This window comes from Uranotaenia lowii, chromosome 2 (assembly GCF_029784155.1).
Source record: "Uranotaenia lowii strain MFRU-FL chromosome 2, ASM2978415v1, whole genome shotgun sequence".
In the NCBI taxonomy this organism is placed as follows: Eukaryota; Metazoa; Arthropoda; class Insecta; order Diptera; family Culicidae; genus Uranotaenia; species Uranotaenia lowii.
Genome location: NC_073692.1, coordinates 26,557,095 through 26,569,826, shown reverse-complemented (window position 1 = coordinate 26,569,826; position 12,732 = coordinate 26,557,095).

The window sequence follows — 12,732 nt, the reverse complement described above, 5'->3', positions numbered from 1 at the left end:
TCGGGATAACACCAGATTTTCACTTTTCATGCATTTATTTCTAAATCATTTGATACCAAATTTTAAATTTCGATTTTTCAGATTTCCTTTGGTCCCCCCTTACTTGATTGTCACATTTCGTTCATTTTCATCATTTTTGTCAATTTTGTCAATTTTGTCAATTTTGTCATTGTTTTTCCCAGATTTGGATTTTCGGGTCCATTATTTCATTAAATAAGATAACAACTATTTCTGACATCATTCAAGAAAGTCTTTTTGAGTATTTGAAAACTAATTTAACAACTTTGTTGAAGACACAGAACGATTTGACTTATGCTTTAGGAAACTTCCAAGATTCCATTCGGTTAAAATATTCAAAACTGGTAAAATTCTTTTATAACGCAAAATGACAAAAATAACTTCAATACCTAGGGTGATTTCCCCATCGTTGTCCTCTTACCCATTGTTGCACGGAATTGTCAATATTTCAGCTGTCTTTCAACTTTTTCCCAAAAATAATACTGAATTATGTTTATTAGAATGTTTACTGGTGAAATGAGACTTTCCAAGATATTTTCTGCAGTAAAATATGCATCTAATGAGAGTTCAAATTTTTCTTGTATTTTTTCGCGAAATTTTTGTGCTAATTGTTAAATAAAACGTTAAGATTCTTTATACGGCAAATAAGGTTTTGCGTCAGAACGAAACATTTTTCAAATCGGTTTTCTTTACGAAACGTTTGTTAGACAATTTTAACACCATGATTTCAACCAGAGAAAATTGGTCCGCTTAATCTCCTCCTGCCCAATTATTGTACATAAGTCCACTGCAAGGATTTGTATGGAAATTTCAAATTTATTAATTCTTTAACCTCCAAAACTGCCTTCTACTGCCAAAAATAGCAATACAATTTTTGGAAGCAATCAATTGACTCAAGAATTATAATAACGTGTTTTTATTTGTACAGGAAATGAAAATTTTCATTCAAAAATCGTCAAAGATGTACTGAAAGTTGAAAAAAAAATTTAATTTTTTGATTTTTGAAATATTTTTTCGTTCTTGCAATACATTTCATGTGAACAAAAACCAAACTTAAATTGTACCCGAGAAATCATATTCGATGTCAAACAAAAATTAAAAAAAAAACTTGTGTTTTTGATTGCTTTACTTTGATTGCTAATTTGAAAGTTGTCAATCCGTATGATGGAAATAAAAAATCGCAATCAACTGCTTTACATAGCCAATGAGTTTGTTGATTTATACAACCTTCGCAACAACATGTCATGAAATTACTGGAAGCTAAAGTAAGCAAAGCCTGCAATTTTACAATACTTTTCAATGGATTTCAATTTTTTATTTTGAAATGGTTATAGGCTATAATTTCTTCTTCCATACAAATTTCCATACCAAATTGAACACGTTAATTAATTACATGCAGCTGAAAAAAAAACTCGGATGGTCTTTTAATATGACATTTCCGTGCTCTAATTATTTGTTTTACACTCAGATTTTTCCTATTTTATGCACTCATTGCATTAAAATTGAGATTTTGAGATTAAAAATGTGTTGAAAATGTGTTAAAACATCGGGCAACTTGCAATGTATGAAAAGTGTCAAAGTCACTTAAACTGCTTTGGCTTTGAGGGACTACTTTTTTATCAGATTTATTTTAAAATCCTTTATCGCGACCATTCACTCATCATTTTATGCAAAGAATCTAAAGATTGCAGCAAAAAAAACCCTGTTTCACGAATTTAGAGACGAAAAATCTTAAAGAACTGTATTTTATGTCAACAGCGAACCTGTTGCTTTTGATAATAATATTGTCGAAATATTGTACAGTAGGAAAACTTCGACCCTAAATCCCAAAAAACTCAAAGTCGAAATATTACTTATCATGTGCTTTTTTCTCAGAAAATCAAATCTGCCGTCGAGCTAGACCGGAGATATTCCAGTGAAGCTTTAATTAGCTCTTATTTTACAAAAAAATAAACAGTCATAACTTCATGATACTTAATTTGTTCAAAAAAGTTTTTCAGTAGACAAATTATTGGGAAAGATTCCAATGTTAAATGAATGTTTCTTTAAGATTGATGAAATGCTACAGAGGTTACATTCATTAAAAACAATCCCACTATCATGAAAAAGATACTCAACATAATTTAACTTTTCGAAAAAATATATTCAATAAATCAGACAAACGATCTGAAACTTTGGGCGTGGTTAAGTCCATTTTTAAGCTTTAAATCGATGTTCATTATTTACATAATCGACTTTCAAGTGAGTCCTAAGCAATTATTTTATAAAATCACATCTTCTTTATAGGGGTGAAGGGGGTAAAACAGATCTATCACCAGTAAATAGGCACTTTAAAAACAGTTTAAAATACCTTTCAGTTCATTCTATGGAATTTCAATGACACCAAATTTTATGTTGGTAGAGCATATAAAGAAAAAAGTTCAATACTGGGCAAATAAGATCAAATAACACATCACTCAGATGGCTCTGGTTAAATTTAGCGGCAGATTTTAGTTACTGAGGGAATTTCAAGTGTGATAAATGCTATTAGAGACTCTCAAACCGGCGGCCTCGTGTTTTTGTTCTCGATTTTGGGACTGAGTTTTCCCGTTGTGTGTCGGGCGGTTTATATGGAAAACGCCCCTCAAAAGGGGCCGTCTCCAAATTGAATTTCATTTGAACTATTTAGAAGTAATCCGCTTCTTTGACCACATGGTGGCTGAGTCTTAAGAAGGTTTTTAAAATGTGCATCAATTGGAAAAAATCGGACGACATAAGGCACGACATAAAATTTGCCTTCGGACACGAATGCCAAAAGTTGGTAAAATGTCCTAAATTAAATTTATAATGATAATAAAATTTGCCTGTGCACAGACTATTGGGCACAGACCAGCTGTTTTTTTTATATTTTTTAAAAATTGTATGTCAATTTTTTTCAAATACCTGAATTTTTGGAACTTGTTGACCAATCCTGTAAGAGTGCAAACGACAAAAAAATCGAGTGAATTCGGATGAAATGACTAAAACACAGCATAAAAACCAAAATCAAAATCCAGACTGTAGGTCTTAGTGGAAGGTTGCCAGAATTTTTTTCCACACGTATCCGGGCCGGCACATCCGGGCATTTTTTTTATAGAAACTTGGCAAAATCCAGGCATTAAATTTCAAAATTGACGACCAAAAATCTGGGCGATATCCGGTAAAATTTCGACTAACCCAGGAATTACTCAACAAAAATCAAATAAAAAAATGAAAAAAAAAATGTTTTTCAGCAAAATTTATCGATAGATTTTAAATCGTAATTAGGCTTCCAAAAAACCTTTCATGATTATTTTTCATAAAACTTGCCCAAAAAAATTTCGTGTGGGAGGAAAAAAAATTGCAGCACAACTTTTTTTTTGGATTTGCCAAATAAAGTGAATAAGTTTGGGCAAAATCCGTGCATTTTTCAGGTCTGTTTCCAAATTTTGTATTAAATATCCGGGCAAACCCGGATAAAATCGGGCAATCTGGTAACATTATCTCACTGTGATCTGAGATGAAACTCCGCCGGAGGCTAGAAAATTATCGGATTAATTATTCAACACCTGTTTTAAAACACTTTTCTGGACCCTGGAAAATAATCCCACTACTGTGGTAGTTTCATTTCATGAATTAAAAATTTTATTTGGAAAAATCGTCATGGAGGGGGGGGGGGGGGGGAGATTAAACCCCTAAAATCCCCCCGTTCGCACAACCTTGATGTCAGTCATAGTTTTCCGTACTTAACCTGAAAAAACATTGTGAGCTGAAGTATGAATTAATTTACTTTCGATTTTCGATTATGCTTCGAACACTTGAGTCTGAATTGAATTTTTTGGTTTATTTACAGTTTAGGAAAGAAATCTAGAAATTTTTTGTACAAGAATTTCATTACGTAGAATGGAAAAAAAAATGTAAACAAACAGTTTTATAACAAAAAATAACAAAAACTGACATAAACTAGTCGCAACTTTCTTCCATTTAGAATATTTGTAGTTTAGACAACATATTCTATATGTGAAATACAAGTTTAAACGTTGTTTTGATAACTTTTGCAGCAGTTTTCTGTGAATTCTCAAGATGTTCCATACTTTTTTTTTCTTTTCTGATAGGGGTTTAACCCGCTAGGGTCAATCTTTTTCGAAGATGTTCCATACGACGTAATACGCGAGATATTAAAATCAGTTTTTACTTTTCAACAGCCAGTAAATCTATTTAATTAAAAACGCAGCAAAATATCGTGAGAGTTGCATTTGAAAACACAAATCAATCGTTGATTCCCTTTTTTTCCCCCAATTGCTTTTATCAGAAATTTTCATGACTGATTCTTAAGACCAAACTTGGCAAATTTTGGAAAACATTTTGTTTATGTTTGTTTGCTTATGTGTAAATCTTATATTCAAAATATTACTTCTGAAATTTCAAACAAATATTCGGATTACAAATTCAGTGTCAGGTAAAACTTATTTTCACCAATTCTTCATCCTCTAACTAATAGCATTTAAAATTTATTTGATTTTTTTTAGTCATTTCAATCAAAAGGTAAGCGTACAGACCAAAATAAGAAATGAAACTTCAGTCTCTTTCAACGCCAAAGATTGGTATCCGAGTGTCCCGGCCATACCTTGTTGCAACCTCACTCGTTGAAGTTTCAGTTACTACCCACAGGAAAAAAAATAACAACTCTAATGAAAATTAATTTGTCTCATTATTGGGCGCCGTAAGCGCCCGCGCCCAAGTCTAGGTCTAATGCCATTTAGACCACCACGGAGGCTGTTAGTGACCATCAGGATCAGATTGCAGCAACTTTGCCAGTCCGGGAGTCGATCAATTGACATCCGAATTGCGATGTTTGCAAATTTCTTGAGGAACTTAATAAGAGACTTCAGCGGACTTTGGCCATAGCTTTTGAACGGAATCAGCAGAAGCAATGGAATAAACGGTGGAATATAGGTTAGCTAGAAAGATGGATGATGACGACCTTTCCGGATCGGGAAACTGCAACCTGAAAGAGAATAAACGATTTCTGATCGGTAGCTGAAGATTTTCCAACTTTGCTCTACTCAAATAAATTCAACAAGAGGAAAGCATTCTGAATCACGAGTTAAATGATTGTACGATCAATTTTGAACAAGATACCGTCATAATGATGATCCTCAAACAAATTTTTGATACGAAAGACTTCAACGCCTTCCTAAGACTTTTAAGCGACGAACCTTACAGGCTTTTCAGCTGTCCTAAATCACGAAAATTATATCATTGACATTAAGGTATTTCGGATAATTCATAACCTTGTTCTATTCATGAATGGTTCCAACAATCACCCATCGGATTACGCCACTTTCTACTCAAAGGGCATATCCATGACGCAACGCAGTTTGACTACATATTCGGCTTACCAATCCCCTTTCGAAAATAATAGGATCTTCTCACATGAGGTTCTGCAGCAGTTTGTCTGGCTGAGGGCTCAAAACCAGTAGCTCTAACGAGCCGATAGTGATCGCATTGGCTCACCAGTCAAAATGCAAACAATATCTTTATTTTTACAAGTTTCTCCTTCGACCACCATTCCACCATCCATTCTTCAATCAACGAACGGCGTGGTTGGTTAAGCTGCCTTACTACTGTATGAATTTTAACAGCTTCGTGTCAGCAGCGGTCTCAAATCGTCGCCTCCATGCTGATTATGCTGCTGGGAAATCGAAACGTCTCGCGAACAAGGGGATTGTGACGTCCGTCGTTGTGGCACCGAAAATTTAATCAAATCTGACTTAAGCTCTCGACACTCTTGGATTCGAAGCTGTGATTACGCACCTTTCAAGAGGGCGTCATAAGCAAGGGAGTCACGACGCCCCGGCGGATCTTTCGCGGAAGCTTCACTATGCTTTCCTAATCCGGGTGGGATTCCATGGTGGCCCCCAGATTACCCCAGATCTGTTACGAGATTAAATTATCCGATACACGACGGACGCGGTGGCACTACAATGGCCCATTTGCTGCTCCAGTTTTGATTCCAGTTCCAGTCGAGGAGTTCCATGTCACTCCGTCCCACCTACAATGAGCATTCTCAAACCCGATAATCACAGAGATTACAAATGGAGCTGTTCGCAATCAATTGTAGGCTTCTGTGGATTCTCCTCTCTTCATGGATTAGTGAAAGAAAAGGAGAGTGGACAGATAAATTGATGATCTCACATCGTATCAATTAGGTTGAGCTTCATTCGTTGTCGGTGTAGTTTCGATAGCTGGAATTTGCCGTTTGGTCCAATAAAGAAGGGCATTTTGCGAAACTTTGAAAGCAGAAATGGGTCAGTGTGTATCAATGAATCCAACAATGCGTGTGAGATCAAAATTAGGCTATTGATTGAAGTTTTTGAATCAGTGCGAGTGACATAAGAAATATGAGGGAAACGCATAAGAGATCAAATTATTTATGATCGTTAGGAAGACACATCCCGAAGATTTTAATCGCCTTGGATGGAACAAATCTCGTTTTATCGCTTATCGCTAGTATATGACAAAAATGACAAAAATAAGAAAACTGACAAAAATTACATAAATGACAAAAATGACACAATCTAAAGAAAAATGAAATAAATGACAAAAATGATAGAAACGACAAAAACAACAAAAAGAACAAAAATGGAAAAAATAACCAAAATGACAAAAATTACAAAAATGAAAAAAATTACAAAAATTACAAAAATTACAAAAAAAGCAAAAATTACCAAAATGCCAAAAAAATACGAAAATGACAAAAATGCAAAAATCACATATATGACAAAAAAACAAAATAACAAAAATGACAGAAACAACATGAATGAAAAAAATAACAAACATGCCAAAAATGACCAAAAATGTTGAAAATGACAAAAATGACAGAAATGACGAAAATCATAAATATGACAAAAATGACAATACTGACAAAAACGAAAAAAAAACAAAAATGATAAAAATGACAAAACTGACAAAAATAACATAAACTTAAAAAAAAATGACAAAAATGACAAAAGAGATAAAAATGACAGAAACAATAAAAACGACAAAAATGGAAAAAAAATAACACAAATAACAAAAATAATAAAAATGACAGAAATGACAAAAATGAGAAAAATGACAAAAATTAGAAAACTGTCAAAAATGACTAAAATGAGAAAAATGACAAAAATGACAAAAATTGACAGAAATGACAAAAATTAAAACAAATGAAAAAAAATGACGAAAATAACAAAAATAATAAAAAATAACAAGAATGACAAAAATGACAAAAATTCCAAAAATGATAAAAATAACAAAAATGACAAAAATCACATCAAAAACAAAAATGAGAAAAATAACAAAAATGACAACAATAAAAAAAATGCAAAAATGACAAAGATTACAAAAATGACACATGTAACCAAAAGTGACAAAAATGACGAAAATTACACAAATGACAAAAATGACAAAAATCAAAAAACAACAAAAGTGAAAAAAAGGCAGAAGAGGCAAAAATGAGACAAATGGGGATTTTTTTTTATTATCTGACAAATTGCGCCGGGGGTCTTCAGATTTTCCCCAAAATTGAAAATTTGGTTCATTTTTGCGACTTAAAAACACATGTATTTTTTCAGATTTCTAACATTTTTATTTTTTGAGTTAGCTTCGGTTAGATTTTTTTGTAAATAAAAAATAACCATTTTTCAAAGCTACATAACTCTGTTGTTTCTCAACGCAAATCATAAAATAGCACATCAAAATGCATTAAAATTTTATCAGCTTTCCAAATAGAATAGTTGAAAAAAATTTAATAATGACCTTCAACATGAAAAGTTGTAAATAAACTTTAAATGGCGCCTAAAAGTACCGTCTGCACCACCGAATATTTTGCAAAAAATACCATTGTATAGCTCGATTCATGATGCAACTTTCATCTGGAGACACCAAAGTGGGCCATTAACACCTTGAAGAGTTATGAAAGAAATAATGACAATAAATCTCTTTTTTGCATCGAAAACAAACAATGGTGGAACAACTGCACTCACATATGGAGATAGCAAGCGCTTCTAACAACATGGAAACAAAAGAAGTTACCAAAGCAGGTAAAAAACACTACTTTTTCGTGCTTTGTAGAGTGTTTGCAGCAAAACTGACTTTAAATTTTAACCAAAATTCTGAGTATCGTATTGTTTAAGTGATATAACTAATAATGGGAATGTTGCTTTTACAACCTGGTCATATACTATATAACTTATTAATTTTTCGATCAAAGATCATTGTGAAGCATAATCAATGCCAATAGTAGAAGGTTCAGTCCCTGTGTTTGGGATCACAAAAATGTGATTAAAAAAATGAAATATAGACGTGCTTTACATAGTTTTTATATCGGGAGCTAAGCACTGGACACCAAAATCCTTTCCCATTGATCAAAAAAGTATGAGAAAGTGGCACAAATGTTGTAGAAATAATCAAAGAGCTCAGTATGGCCAGCCCAGGCTGTAAAATGATGAAAATATGATACTTTTACCGTATTCGTTTTCTACATTCGCCCAGTTTTGAGATTTACCATACTAGAACGAACATAATTCGTCGTCAGTGTTTTGCTACCTCGATCGCTCACACACGAATCTTCAGTGTTCCACCGTCTATTTTAAATCAAATCTGGGGAATTACGGATGCAAAACTTAGCGCATAAACTTCTAAAAATGACAGTAAAATGTGCATAACTTGTTGTGACCTGGTGCAATACTGGGTATAAACGAATACGTTATTAGATTTTTGGATATAACATGAAGTCAGTTAAGCTGCAATAATCTACCGCCCCTTCTTTCATAACAGTCCCATATACAAAAATAAGCAAGCGAGACAATCAGTTTTTTTCTGTTTTGGAATATATTTTTAAATTGTGACCACCACTTTCAGCATAAACGAAAATCGTTTCTAGGTTGTCATAATAAATCGTTAGGCCTGAAATTTTCGAAATTGGGTTATTGGTAAGGTCGAGAGCACCATTTTTATTTATTATGGGACTGTTAATCGACGATATTTGAAACCTTTTTCGAATCTACTAGCATAACAGTCCAATACAAAATATATTTTTCTCACCAAGCTACTTTTTAAGACTTAAATTTGATCATTTTTTAACTTCTATTTGCAATTGTCAGAAAAATAAACATACTTTTGCAAGAAAAATATCATGAATTCCACATTGTAAGTTGAATCTTTTTACGATTTTTGATTGCATCCGATAGTTTTTCGCTCAGGAAGTCATTCCTAAGAAAGTCAGACCTGCCTTCGAAAACTAGTGTGTATCATTCGACATCAAGTGAGTTAAAAAAATGTTTAAATGATTCAAAGCAATAAACCAAAGACTATTTCGCCGAAAGAAACATTGAAAAGTAACCAAATCCGTGGTATTTCACATATGAGACTGTTATTCAGGTATATTTCATATAGGACAGCCACGAATTGATATTTTTTTTCGAAATTTCTAGAACAAAACCACTTATTTTAGTCTTTTATGTTGAAGCCTTATGTTGACCTAAAATGACGAAAATTCATAAGGGACTGTTATGCGAGTAGGGGCAGTCTGAAAAGGACGAAAAAATAGTGTTTTTTACCTGCTTTGATAAGTTCTTTTGTTTCCATGTTGTTAGAAGTGCTTGCTATCTCCATATGTGAGTGCAGTTGTTCGATCATTGTTTGTTTTCGATGCATAAAAAGAGATTTATTGTCATTATTTCTTTCATAACTCTTCAAGGTGTTAATGGCCCACTTTGGTGTCTTCAGATGAAAGTTGCATCATGAATCGAGCTATACAATGGTATTTTTTGCAAAATATTCGGTGGTGCAGACGGTACTTTTAGACGCCATTTAAAGTTTATTTACAACTTTTCATGTTGAAGGTCATTATTTAATTTTTTTCAACTATTCTATTTGGAAAGCTGATAAAATTTCAATGCATTTTGATATGCTATTTTATGATTTCCGTTGAGAAACAACAGAGTTATGTAGCTTTGAATAATGGTTATTTTTTATTTACAAAAAAATCTAACCGAAGCTAACTCAAAAAATAAAAATGTTAGAAATCTGTAAAAATACATGTGTTTTTAAGTCGCAAAAATGAACCAAATTTTCAATTTTGGGGAAAATCTGAAGACCCCCGGCGCAAACTCGTCAGATAATAAAAAAAAATCCCCAAATGACAAATAAAAAAAAAACAAAAATGAAAAAAACCACCAAAGCCAAAAAAACGACAAAAATATTCACAAAAATGACAAAAATTCCGAAAAATTACAAATACGACAATAATGACAAAAATGACAAATATGCCAAAATGAAAAAAGTGACAAAGATGACAAGAATGCCAAAAATGAAAAAAATGACATGAATGACAACAACGAAAAAAATGACATTTATGACATATAGTTTGTCGTATGACATGAATGATAAAAATCACTAAAACGACAAAAAAGTAAAAAAAAATGACAGAAGTGTCGAAAAATGACAACAATGATAAAAATTCCTAAAAATGACAAAAATGACAAAGATGACAAAAATGGCAAATATGACAAAAATGACAAACAAAAGACAAAAATGACAAAAAGGACAAATATTACCAAAATGACAAAATTGACAAAAAAGACAAAATTTAAAAAAAATCACAAATGGAAGAATTACAAAAATAACAAAATAACAAAAGTGAACAATAGTGACAAATTGACAAAACTGACAGAAATCACAAAAATGACAAAAATACAAAAAAAAACAAAAACGACAAAAAAAATCACAAGAATGACAAATAAGACCAAAAATTACAAAAATGACGAAAATTGTAGACAATTTACAAAAATGATAAAAATACCAAATTGACAAAAATTATAAAAAAAGACAAAAATCACAAAAATCACAAAAATGACAAAATGACAAAAATAACAAAAATAACAAAAATGACAAAAGCGACAAAAATGACCAATTTGAAAAAAAATTACAAAAATATCCAAAATGACAAAAACACAAGAATTACAAAAAAAAATGACAAAAATATGACTGAAATTGAAAAAATAGCAAAAATGACACAAATGACAAAACTGATACAAATGACAAAAATACCAAAAAATTACAAAAAAAAAACAAAGCTTATAAAAAATACAAAAATAACAAAATAAAAAAAATGACAAAAGATGACAAAAATGACAAATATTACCAAGATGACAAATATAACCAAAATGACAAAAATGACCGAATTAAATAATGGTAAAAATGACAAAAAATGACAAAAATGACAAAAAGACAAGAATGAAAAAAATTACAAAGATGACAAGAATAAAAAAAATGGAAAAATTTCAAAAATTACAAAACTGACAAAAATTTAAAAAAAATAACAAAAATGACAAAAATGTAAAAAAAAATACAAAAATGACAAAAATACGAAATTGACGAAAATGACAGAAATAACAAAATTAACAATTATACCAGAAATGACAAAAATTACAAAAATAACGAAAATGACGAAAATGGCAGAAATTACAAAAATCAAATTAAAAAAATAACAAAATGACAAAAAATACGAAAATGGCGAAAATGACAGAAATTAACAAAATGACAAAAATGACTTAAGTGTCAAAAATTACGAAGATGACAAAAAGACAAAAATGTTAGAGTAATGAATGATTCTGAAAGTGTTGGTTAATTTGAATTTCGCAAAACGATGTGAAAACATAAAGAAATAGAAAAAAAATAACAATAGGTAGTGGAATCATAGAAAACTGACAAAAATGACAAAAATTGACAAAAATGACGAAAACTAAAACAAATGAAAAAAAAAATGACGAAAATAACAAAAATGATAAAAATAACAAGAATGACAAAAATGACAAAAATTCCAAAAATGATAAAAATAACAAAAATGACAAAAATCACATCAATAACAAAAATGAGAAAAATTACAAAAATGACAACAATAAAAAAAATGCAAAAATGACAAAGATAACAAAAATGACACATGTAACCAAAAGTGACAAAAATGACGAAAATTACACAAATGACAAAAATGACAACAATCAAAAAACAACAAAAGTGAAAAAAAGGCAGAAGAGGCAAAAATGAGAAGAATGGAATCAACTTTCTGAAATAAAGTTTTCAAATTCAATCTATTATTAACGATCAAATATTGATTTAATAAAATGTTTTGAAAGCTGGAGCACAAAAATAACTCTCGAATATTTTAACTCTAATAACAGAGGCAATAGTTTTGATCCTTAATAAATGGATAAAAAATATTTTAAATCTGAGAAAACAAAACGATGAATGTTTTTCACAAACTGTTTCGAGACATCAAAATGTTAATGGGTTAATGGTTCCATAAAAACAAAAATAAATAATAAGTTTAATTATTTGAAAAAAAGAAATAGCATAAGGCTTACACTTTGGAAAAGAACCAGATAAACCAAACAAATCAATGAAATTTGCAAGTTGTCACCGATTCAATTCACGGTGATCAGATTAAGACACGGCTGCCTCTGGCCCTGTTCTTGCACCAGTTGATGACAGATGACGATTTTGTTCCCGATCGTGCTCCAAGATCTAGAACAAGTCGTTGGATAATGTTCACGGAGAGTGACTTAAGAGAACCCGCAGGGTGAAATCAAAATCTACCTTCTGTCAATCGAAGGTAACTAGAACAGCGCGATGTCAACATTCTCGCTGATTGTGATCAGTTTTCTGTACCGACGA